Genomic DNA, 10,855 nt, shown 5'->3' on the forward strand with positions numbered 1-10,855 from the left:
ATATTACATCACTCTCTGGATTATAAATACTGTATATTCCACATCTGTAAACACAGCCATATGAACTAAATACACAACAGCAAACAAAATACACTATTAAATCTGTTACTGGAGGGGTCAATGGCTACTTCAGTTCAACAATGGACTGGAGTTGAAGAGGTTAATCTTGTCATTACACTATAGGGAAAGATAATTAGTGATTAATACTGAACCACAAAGACTGAACTAAAAGAAAGAAAAAAAAAATCACAGAACTCAAACAAGAAAATCTTCCATGGAAAATTTGTCTTCAAACGAAGTGGATGACAAGATGTAAAAATGTCCGTTTCAAGTCGTCTTACTCCCACCCCTGCCCAGATTCTATACATTATCCATTATACTTCGTACCTACAGATCTGAACATCCCGGGGACACGACATCACCAGTAAATCAATGGAAAATGATGCTCGTCCTCTTCCTCAAAAGGAATTTTAGATTACTTGGGCACAGAAAAAGCAGATGTAATTTATATAATTATGGAAATGCACTGATCATCCCGATTGCTGTCGCTTTGATATACATTGCCGAATAGAAATATTGTGCGGGTGGATATATAGAGGAAACCAGACTCCGCAATTAGCGCTAAAGATATATCGGAAATGTTTTTACAAAGAGGTTTTTGGCAAAATTACTGTCGGTTAAACGTAAAATCAGCCAAGAAAAGCAACAATAAAATTCACAGGGTCTGATGTTTTAACATTTTACCTTGAAAATGACGGATATATAACTGTACATAACTGTTAGGGTTTTGTAATAATAAAGTAAAAAAACAAAAACGTTAGTGCTTATTATTTGGCATTAATAATCTTAAGACTTTAATCAATTTATCTATTTAGTGCAGCATACACAGCGTTTCAAAGGATAAATCATTATTTCATCGTTGGATGCAAATTTATAGAAAGTAATTCCTACTCCCTGAAATGTGGGGGTTCCTGCTATGGTACTCGCTCAGTGGGGGAGAACGCAGCAGCGCGGAGCCGTGTAATGATGGGGGCAGTAGGAGGGACATTTGTGGGCTGTCAGCAAAAAATACCATCGTCTTCCTCGCTGATGCGGACGACTCACTTGACAATTTCTTACAAGTTGATGATGTATTTGAAGTTTTTTGAGTCTTGAGATAAATTTGTCTTTGTCTAATATATTTCCTCTTAGTTGTGAAATACTTCAGATGGGAAGGACACAACATTCCCTTCAATGGACTTCAAAAATATCTGGGGATCTGGATAACAATATGGATCGCTTAAATTCATACTTGGAAAAAAACTCCATCACACTGTGTCTGGAAGGGTTACCTCAATTAACATTATTCAGTTTAAATTCCTATACCCTCTACAACACGCCCCGATATACACCACCAGTCCCGTCTTCCAGAAAATCAACAAATATACAGTATATCCACTCTGGGGGGAAAAAAGGGTGAGAGTTAAAATCAATACAGCAAAAGGTGGTCATCACTTCACCGTTTTTTGATTTGTTACATGCAGCAAGATTTGCAAAGGGTTATCAGACAAGCAGTAGAAATTTGGTCTGCAGCCCAAAAGCTTTTGAGGTATTGATGTGGATGCAAATATATCAACTAGTTAAAAGCCCGTCAAAAATTATGGAGAAAATAAGAGTAAGATCATAAGATCATGTTGAATGTTAGATTCCGCGCATCATTTATCCCACGAATGTGGAACCAACTTCCGGCTCCCAAAAAAAAAAAAGATCTTAATTCGTAATTCACAAATATTTCTTTATATACCACATTTTTTTGTGTAAGTCTTTTACCAATTTCCCGTTTCATGTAACTAATAATTTTAATTTTCACGTCGACAGATCGCCGTAATCTGGATATTGCCACATAAATTTGACCGTGACAAATAATTTATTTGTATTTTTTATTTAGAAAATATCATTTTAAAAACACTTGCAGCACATAAAAGTAATTTGCAAGCAGTTTACAAAATTTGTTTGTGTGTTTTGTGTGTGATTTATAAAGGTGAGGAGCAGTGTGTTTATTATTTATAGATATTATATATATATTATATGCACATACATACACACACACAGATAAACACACTAGTAAATTTGGTCAGTCTTTAACAATCACCTAAAATCTTTCGAACAACTAAAAGTAGAATTTGAAATCCCAAATAATATATTCTGTCGATACCTTAAACTATGCTATGCTTTGGGAACTTAAGTTGGTGTAATGCATCTTTATTAAGTAATACTCCCCCGAATACGCATCACAGTATAAGTTTCTGAAACTAATTCAACACTGCGCACATATCTCCTGCCACACGTTGTGCCGAAGGTCTCACAGTTTTGAGTCATTAATGGGAAGACGATATTGGTCAGGAAACAGAGGAGGAGTGGGGTCTCATATTGGGATCTCATAGTGGTGTCTCATATTGGGATGCACCAAGGATGCTACAGCCTGTGTGAGATTTCAACAAATATATTTGTACTTCTGGAGAATAAAACAAAAAAACAAAGGCGCCAAACAGTGTAATATGTAATACAATATTCGTGAGTGTTTGATGCTAACAAGCCACCGCATACCAAAGGGTAATAAAAATTCTGCTCATCTCATCCACAACTGGAATTTCAGGAGGCGAGGATTTATTTTCAAACTTTCAGATCAATATGTAGCTGTATCCATAATGGAAGCTATACAGCTTCACAAATATAAAATACTTTGTATATAATAATCTTTATATCACTCTTCATGCAAATACTCTTCAATTCAGCATAAACAGATGAGAAAACCACCAGTAAAAAAACAATATACTTTAATAAAAAAAAAGATTTAAGACAATCAAACGCCCGTACAGTTAAAACAATTAATCATAGCTTTTCTGTAATCCTTTACAGCAATGATGTCCCGGGGTGGAATCCCAATGTTGGCCATAGATAAGGTCCCACACAGGCTGCAGAGAAGATATCTAGGGCAGGGCGGATTGTCCCCAACGCATTTCATCGTCTTTACTTCCTCAGGGGGTGTAGATACAATGTAACATCTGGCAGTTTGCTTAGTCCATCAAACTACAAACACCAATCCAACTGCACCAGCAATTATAATGTGGACGTCCTTGTCTACACTTACATAGAGTGTATCTCACTGCTATTAGATTATATAAGATGGGAAAAAGAAATAACTTTTGACTGTCCAAAGAGTATGAGTGCAACAGGATCATTCTGACATGAGTTGTGGGAGTGCCCGGGGGTCCAAAGATTCTGGATATCCGTGTGGGAATGTTATTGGTGGACGGTACAGTGGGACATGAACAATTTACATACACTAGTAGAAAATCTATATATTCGCCACATTTTTTGTGATGTGTTGTGAACATCTTGTATGAATCTGGTAACTAAATCCTTGCATTGTCCCTGTAGGTATCTCAGGGATAAGTGAATCCTCTTAATACTAATATTTGATTCATATTAGTGTGTAATCAATGAGATCTGAAAATTATCCATCACTAAACTCATATCTTTCTGCCCGGCTCACTCAGTGTGCTAGCTCCTGCTTTCTACATTGCAAATGTACTACCTAGGACAGTGAATTCCAAACTTTTTCAGTTCAAGGCACCCTTAGGGCCTCCATAATTTTTTCAAGGCTTCCCTAAGGCAAAATAATTACCAAGTAGTCCCCCCGTCTTGCTTAACACTGGCCCTGGCCGAAGCACCCTTGTTAGATCGCTGAGGCACCCCAGGGAGCCTAGGCACATAGTTTGGGAACCACTGACCTAGGGTTTGTAAATGGTGCTCTTATATCTCGGGTTAGTTCTTAGTTGGTGGATTGTAATATGTTTGTGTTTCTCAAACTTGGAAAACATTCAATAGACTTGATTTGAAAAACAATGGCTGTAATCTAAATATTGTTTTGAGCTTTTATACATAGAAGGTCTTACAGTAATAGACAAGATCAGTGGTGACCCTGCAAATTATCAGTGTAACTATCTGTATAAACAATTATGTCAACACTTATAAACCAGCCAACATTGATGTGATCACTTCAGTGTTCATTAGGAAACCTTGAGTATTATAAAAGGATAATGCACCTTACTACAGATACTAGCAATTTCCTCGTACTCCTCTGTGAATTATATACATGCTGTAACAGTGGCTTATGCATTATCCCGGAGAGAGTGCCTGTAATGAACAGGACACATCGGCTCCCTGATTATTGTACATTTCTCCTTCATCCACTCTGGGGGACACTGCTACCATGGGGTTGTATGAGGGCGCATGGAGTTGGCACTTATATAGTTAACAACTAAGTTTGCTGCTGACTCCTCCCCTCTGCAGCCCCACATACCTCAGTTTTGTTTAAGTGCCCAAGGAGTTGGGCTGCGGTTAGTACTGCTTAGCAGTACCTGCTGCTTAGGTTTACATTTTATTATTTGTATTAGATTATTAGTATGAGTGTAGGTGAGGATGGATGTATTTAACATTTTTTTCCTCACAGGTTTCAAAATGGAGCAATGCTCCGTTTTCCTTTACAAAAATAGAAGAATATTTATAAAAGACCGCACAGCTCAGTGTGGTGTTTCTTGATCAACAACAGTGACAGCGCTAAGCGACTGTTACTGCATTGTCCCGACGGGTCCGGCGCAGAGAGCGCCGCACTCCGTCCGAGGACCGGACATACTGGGAGATGCCAAGTCTCCCGCTTAGGCGGAGGGGGGACTTGGATCTCATAGAGCCCTAGGAAGAATTCCGTATGAGCATTGATACAGGAGCAAAACGCAGTGTGGCAGCCGGGGCTGATAGAGGCTTCCTCTGGGTGTCTGAACCATCAGACAGTGGGGAGTAGTGATGGGTAGTTCACGAATGATTAGTTCAAATGAACTAATCTTCAAAGTGAACTAAATCATTTAGTTCACAGCTCTGGCAAAGATTAGTTCACCAGGAAGTAAAACAAGTGGGAGGAGTTAGAGATAAAGCCGAGCAGCTCCAGCAGCCTCACTCACTGTCTCGCTCACACTGGCTCTTTTGTTTTTATTCAGCTCTCTCATTTAATACTCATGAGTCAGTACCTCTAAACTACCAAAGGTGGCGCTGCTGTGCTCTGACATTGTGTGAGACTCTGGAGCTGATCACTGACTATGAGTCATGAGTCATTCTCTCAGGAGTTCATTAGTTCATCTAGTTCATTTCATTCAGTAACTCATACGAGTCTTCAAATCATTTCACTCTTCAAATCATTCCACTCTTTCAAATCTTTCCACTCTTTCAAATCTTTTCAATCATCCAGTTCACTTAGCTCATGAGTCACAGGATACATTCCCTTCCCTGTCAGCTCAGGACACACTGCACTGCTGAGTGCTGCATGTTATATACTGTAGTTCTGTTTACTGCACCATATATACAGGGGAGATATATTAAACCTTCAAGAGAGATAAAGTGGAAGCGTTGCCCATAGCAACTAATCAGTTTCTGTCATTTTATAGACTCTGCTAGATAAATGACAGAAGCTGATTAGTCATAATTGCCAACATTATGTTGTTTACGTCTGGGAGCTCCTGGAGCGGGGTATTGGCGTAGGGGGCTTGATGCCTATTTGGGGTCTTTTTACAGCTGTAAAAATACCCCCCTAAGGTTTGATACATCTCCCCTATATCCTGATTGCACTGATCTCAATTTTAAAAGCAAAAAAGTGACACTTTATAATACTCTGAATTTGTGTCTTTTTAATTTGCATATTATGGAAATAAAAAATAATGAAAATGTAATTAACTTTGCAGAGCTCAACATGTTACTACTAGTTTTTGTATAAGTGATTGCCCTTTTTAAAATATTAAAAATGATCTGACATATTAAACTTATCTGATCATTTTAACAGGACTATAACTCATCTAATGATGAGATGTAGTATATATGCCTACAGTATGTGTAATAGACTAGATCTATGTCTCCAATCACTTCTCTCACCAGTGTTCCAGAGCCAGTGATCTAGCTGAACTAACTGAGCTAAATGAACTAAATGAACTACTGAGTCAAATGAGTGAAATTAACTAATCTTTTGAACTAATCTTTTGTGTGAACTAGATCAGAATGAACTAATCTTCAAAATGAACTAGATGATTTCCCATCACTAGTGGGGAGTGAGTGAGAGATTCTCCGGCTGTCAGTGGTACGCTCCGGAGCAGGAGATATTCAGACTTCAGAGGCCCCTCAGACAGTTCTGCTGCTGCTTCTCCTCACAACTCCTCCTTGTGTCAGCTCAGTGCCCCATAGGGGATATATATTAAAAAAAAAAAAAAGATAAAAAAAAAACACCAGTGCTGGGAGTATAAAGGAGACCCCCCCGCCCTGCTGATTGGTACACTCCAAAGGCGCGAAAATTCAGCCAGAGGATCCTGACTGACATATGGAGAATCTGCTGCTGCTTCACTTCATTGAAGAAACAAGTGCAGCTAAGTACCCAGTGTGGGAAGTTATTTATGATATAAGTCAGCAGTGTTTTATATATATATATATATATATATATATATATATATATATATATATATATATATATATATATATTATTACCACAGATATTTATATTACTGTTTTGAGGCAGAGTCAGAACTATTAATTATTTTACTGCATACTTACCTACTTTCGCCAGCCAGTGGAGGGGGGCGTGAGGGGGCGGGGCGGCCAAAATCGCGTCATTTCGGCCCCGCCCGCTGTCAAATGACGCAATTTGTGTCATGACGTCACAGGGGCTAAACGCCGCGATTCATCGGGAATCGCGGCGTTTGGGATCTAATTATGCCCACTTCACTAGGAAGTGGGCACTTCCTAGTGAAGTGGGCAGAATTCGGGAGATTTCCACACACGCCCGGAGACTCGCAAAATGCGGGAGTCTCCCGGACATTCCGGGAGAGTTGGCAAGTATGATTTACTGTATTTTTCTCTGTGAAAGTCGCCTAATCTGTGTTTCTTTAAAAAAAAATAATATATATATATAATGTCTGATAAGAACAAGAATTATTGTGCAGAATTTTATCCCTGTTCACAATGTTCTGTCAGATGATCTGTGGGGTACAGAGACCGGGGACTGTTAGTGCTCAGTGTGACCCCGTCCTCAGCAGTAAGTACTGGGGGGTAACTAGTTACTGAGGGTCCTTGTGGTAATATAGAGAACACTAATATATATATATATCTCTACCTGCAGTTTAGAGTTTTATTATAGAAGGATATAAAGGTAATACAGACAGTATTTTACATGAGTGTTCAGTCAGTGATTATGAAATATAATTTTATTATTCAAATATTAATTTCCATACTGTTTTGAGGCATTAACCAGGGTTAAAACAAACGTGGTTATATTGTTATCTCTGTGCTGCGATTGTTTATGGTTTGTCTGTTTCTTTTTAAATAATAACATGTGGGTTGTCTGTGTGTGTGTCTGTGTGTGTATGTGTATGTTAGGGGATTTAGACTGTAAGCCCCAATGGGGCAGGGATTGATGTGAGTGAATTCTCTGTACAGCGCTGTGGAATTAGTGGCGCTATATAAATAAATGGTGATGATGATAAAAACCGAGGAGGATCATGTTATTTTCCTACAGGACTGCTCCCCCTTCACAAATTGGTCTGTTCCTTGAAGCCAATTCACGGAACTGGACAGTAGACAGTTTAAGAAACTCCTGAGCCGTTTTACCTCAGACACTGATCAGCAGTATATACTGTGTGTGACTGACAGGCTGCTCTCTATCAGCAGTATATACTGTGCGTGACTGACGGGCTGCTCTCTATCAGCAGTATATACTGTGCGTGACTGACGGGCTGCTCTCTATCAGCAGTATATACTGTGCGTGACTGACGGGCTGCTCTCTATCAGCAGTATATACTGTGCGTGACTGACGGGCTGCTCTCTATCAGCAGTATATACTGTGCGTGACTGACGGGCTGCTCTCTATCAGCAGTATATACTGTGCGTGACTGACGGGCTGCTCTCTATCAGCAGTATATACTGTGCGTGACTGACGGGCTGCTCTCTGTCTATGGGTACTACAGGTATCACTGCCACTGATCAGCAGTATTCTGTGTGTAACTGACAGGCTGCTATCAGTAGACTGTCTGTCCGACAGGTTGTTTTCTATCTGCGGGTACTCTGCCCTGGTTCTGGAGGGATGAGAACCTTACATCAGTTTTGCTTTACACATATCTGTACAAATTTATATATATATATATATATATATATATATATATATATATATACACATATATATATATATATACACATACATATATATATACACATACATATATATACACACACACACACACACACACACACACACACACACACACACACACACACAGGATTGTGTTGGATAGTATGATTAGCCAAGCAACCGGAGGTAAAGGTACTTTACTGCCGGTGAATGCCCCTAAATCACGAACTACGTGTTTTGGGTCTTTTTGGAAATCGTTTCTTGTGAACACGGGCTATCAAGTTCAGCCCGCCAATAGAGGTAGTCTCCTTGCAATTCGAGGACAGTTGCAAACGGGTAGTGATGCTTACTCTAGAACAGGGGTAGGCAACCTGCGGCTCTCCAGGTGTTGTGAAACTACAAATGCCAGCATGCCTTGCCACCTATCTGCTGGTTATCTACTGGCAAAGCATGCTGGGACTTGTAGTTTCACAACACCTGGAGAGCCGCAGGTTGCCTACCCCTGCTCTAGAAGATGTCAGAATCCCAAGATCTTAAAATAAAATAAAAAAAATACTAATTCGCATGACGGGACCTTCCTCTCCTCGCGACTGTGGAGGTAGGGAGTTTCCTACAATTATCCAAATATCAGTGGGTGACGTACACCTAAGATATTTGGAACTTGGGGATCATGTCCAGAGTGGTAGAAACACCGGGGGCTTTATTCAAACCTGGACAGTTCATTTCGATCATTTCTAAACCTCAAGGGGCTAAACCAACATCTACGAGTAGATAAGATTCGGATGGGATCAGTCCTTTGTTTTTACAGTAGGAAGCTCCCATTATCAATTCAGGGCTTTCCCCTTTGGCTTTCCACAGCCCAGAGAGTTTTGAGAGAGAACATTATTCCGCATTTGGACTATTTTCTCCTCAAAGACTTATCAGGTCTTTTTCTCTATTAGCATCTGACCCGGTCTATTCGAATTCTGGAGCAACACGGTTGGATAATCAATTATTCCACATCCCAGTTGATGCCCTCACAGAGGATGAGGTTTCTAGGATTAATAATGGACATCACTTTTCAGAAGTTCTTTTTCCAGAACCTCTCTCTGTACGGTTAATCCTGAGTCACCCTGGTCCTTTCATGCACTTGGGCATGGGGATTCTAAAGGTTGATGGTATCTATGTTCGAAACCCTCCCATACGGTTGTTTCCACTCTCGCACGTTCCAGTGGAATATACTAAGACATTGGTCGTGTCCCCCTTTTTCATCTGGTGACCCAACGAATCAGACTTTCCAGGGAGACTTGTCAACCTCTGAAATGGTGGCTAGTTCAAGAGCTTCTGATGATGGGCCGATCTTTTTTCCTGTGGTCTTGGATTCTGGTGACCACAGATGCTAATCTGAAGGGCTGGGGAGCTGATGTTCTCTAGCTTCGTTTCCAGGGTCTTTGGAAATACAGGGAGGCACTTTGGCCCATAGATGTTCTCGAGCTAAGAGCCATGCTGTTAGCCCTTCAGGGAGCTCAATCTCTCCTTCAAGGAAAACCAGTCCACCTCCAATCCTTCAATGTCACTGCAGTGGCATATGTAAATTGCCAAGGAGGAACAAGAAGTGCAGAAGCAATGCAGGTAGCGGAACAGGTGTTCGTGTGGGTGAAGAAATTTGTTACAACGGTTTCGGCAGTGTTTATTCCCGGAGTGAACAACTAGAAGCAGATTATCTCAGCAGGCATGCAATCCTTCCGGGAGAATGGGAACTGCATCCTCAGGTGTTTCAGGAGTTAGTTTGGAAATGGGCCTGTCAGATCTGGATGTGATGGCATCCAGACACAATCACTAGGTGCGAAGATTCTGCGCAAGAACCAGAGTTTCTGTTTAGGATATTACTTTCCATCAAATTCCGATGATTCTTCGGGTCCTAAGTAGAGTACTGTTGGAAAGTTTTTCGATCATTCTGGCGGCACCGAATTGGCTCGGTTGGCTCCGATTCGCCAACATCTTGCTTCTAGTGGAAGGGTCAGGCTGGGCTTTTCCTCTCAGGCCCGATCTTTTCAGTCAAGAACCATTTACACCAGCACTTGCCTCGGCTGGCTTTAATGGCGTGGCTGTTGAAGCCAACCTCCGACGGTCAAGGAGGTTCTCTTCCAGGCTAGTGGAGACCCTCATAAAGGCTCAGAATCCGGTATCAGCTAAGATCTATCACAAGGTGTGGAGGATCTATGTACTGTAGGGAAGAAGTGTCATAACCCTACCTTTTTCAGATTAGTCGTTTTCTGGTCTTTCTTCAGGATGGGTTAGAGATGGGACTAAGACTGAGTTCTTTGAAGGTTCAGGTCTCTGCGCTTTCTATTTTCTTTCAGCGCCAATTGGCTTTACTCCCTGACGTTTGTACTTTCCTTCAAGGGGTTATTCATGTTCAGCCTCCCAACGTTCCTCCATTGGCCCCGTGGGACTTGAACTTCGTTATTAAGGTTCTTCAGCCGCCTGCAATTGAACCCCTGGAGTCGGCTGATCTGCGTTTCTTGAAGTGGAAGGTGGTGTTTTTGCTGGCCATTGCATCTACTTAACGTGTGTCGGAGCTTGGTGCCAGTTCAACATTTTTGCGTCTGCGGACTAGTAGACCAGAGAATTCCCTCCCTTAGGGGCTACTTTAGAAAGTCCCCATGGTAGCAG

The 10,855-nt window shown here is 40.9% G+C and overlaps 1 protein-coding gene across 3 annotated transcripts in view; it reads left to right on the forward strand.

The window, feature by feature from the left end:
- ADCY5 (adenylate cyclase 5) overlaps window positions 1–10,855 on the forward strand; it is a 334,525-nt gene that overhangs the window by 101,785 nt on the left and 221,885 nt on the right. The window lies entirely within an intron of this gene.

Source organism: Mixophyes fleayi, chromosome 7 (assembly GCF_038048845.1).
Source record: "Mixophyes fleayi isolate aMixFle1 chromosome 7, aMixFle1.hap1, whole genome shotgun sequence".
Lineage (NCBI taxonomy): Eukaryota > Metazoa > Chordata > Amphibia > Anura > Limnodynastidae > Mixophyes > Mixophyes fleayi.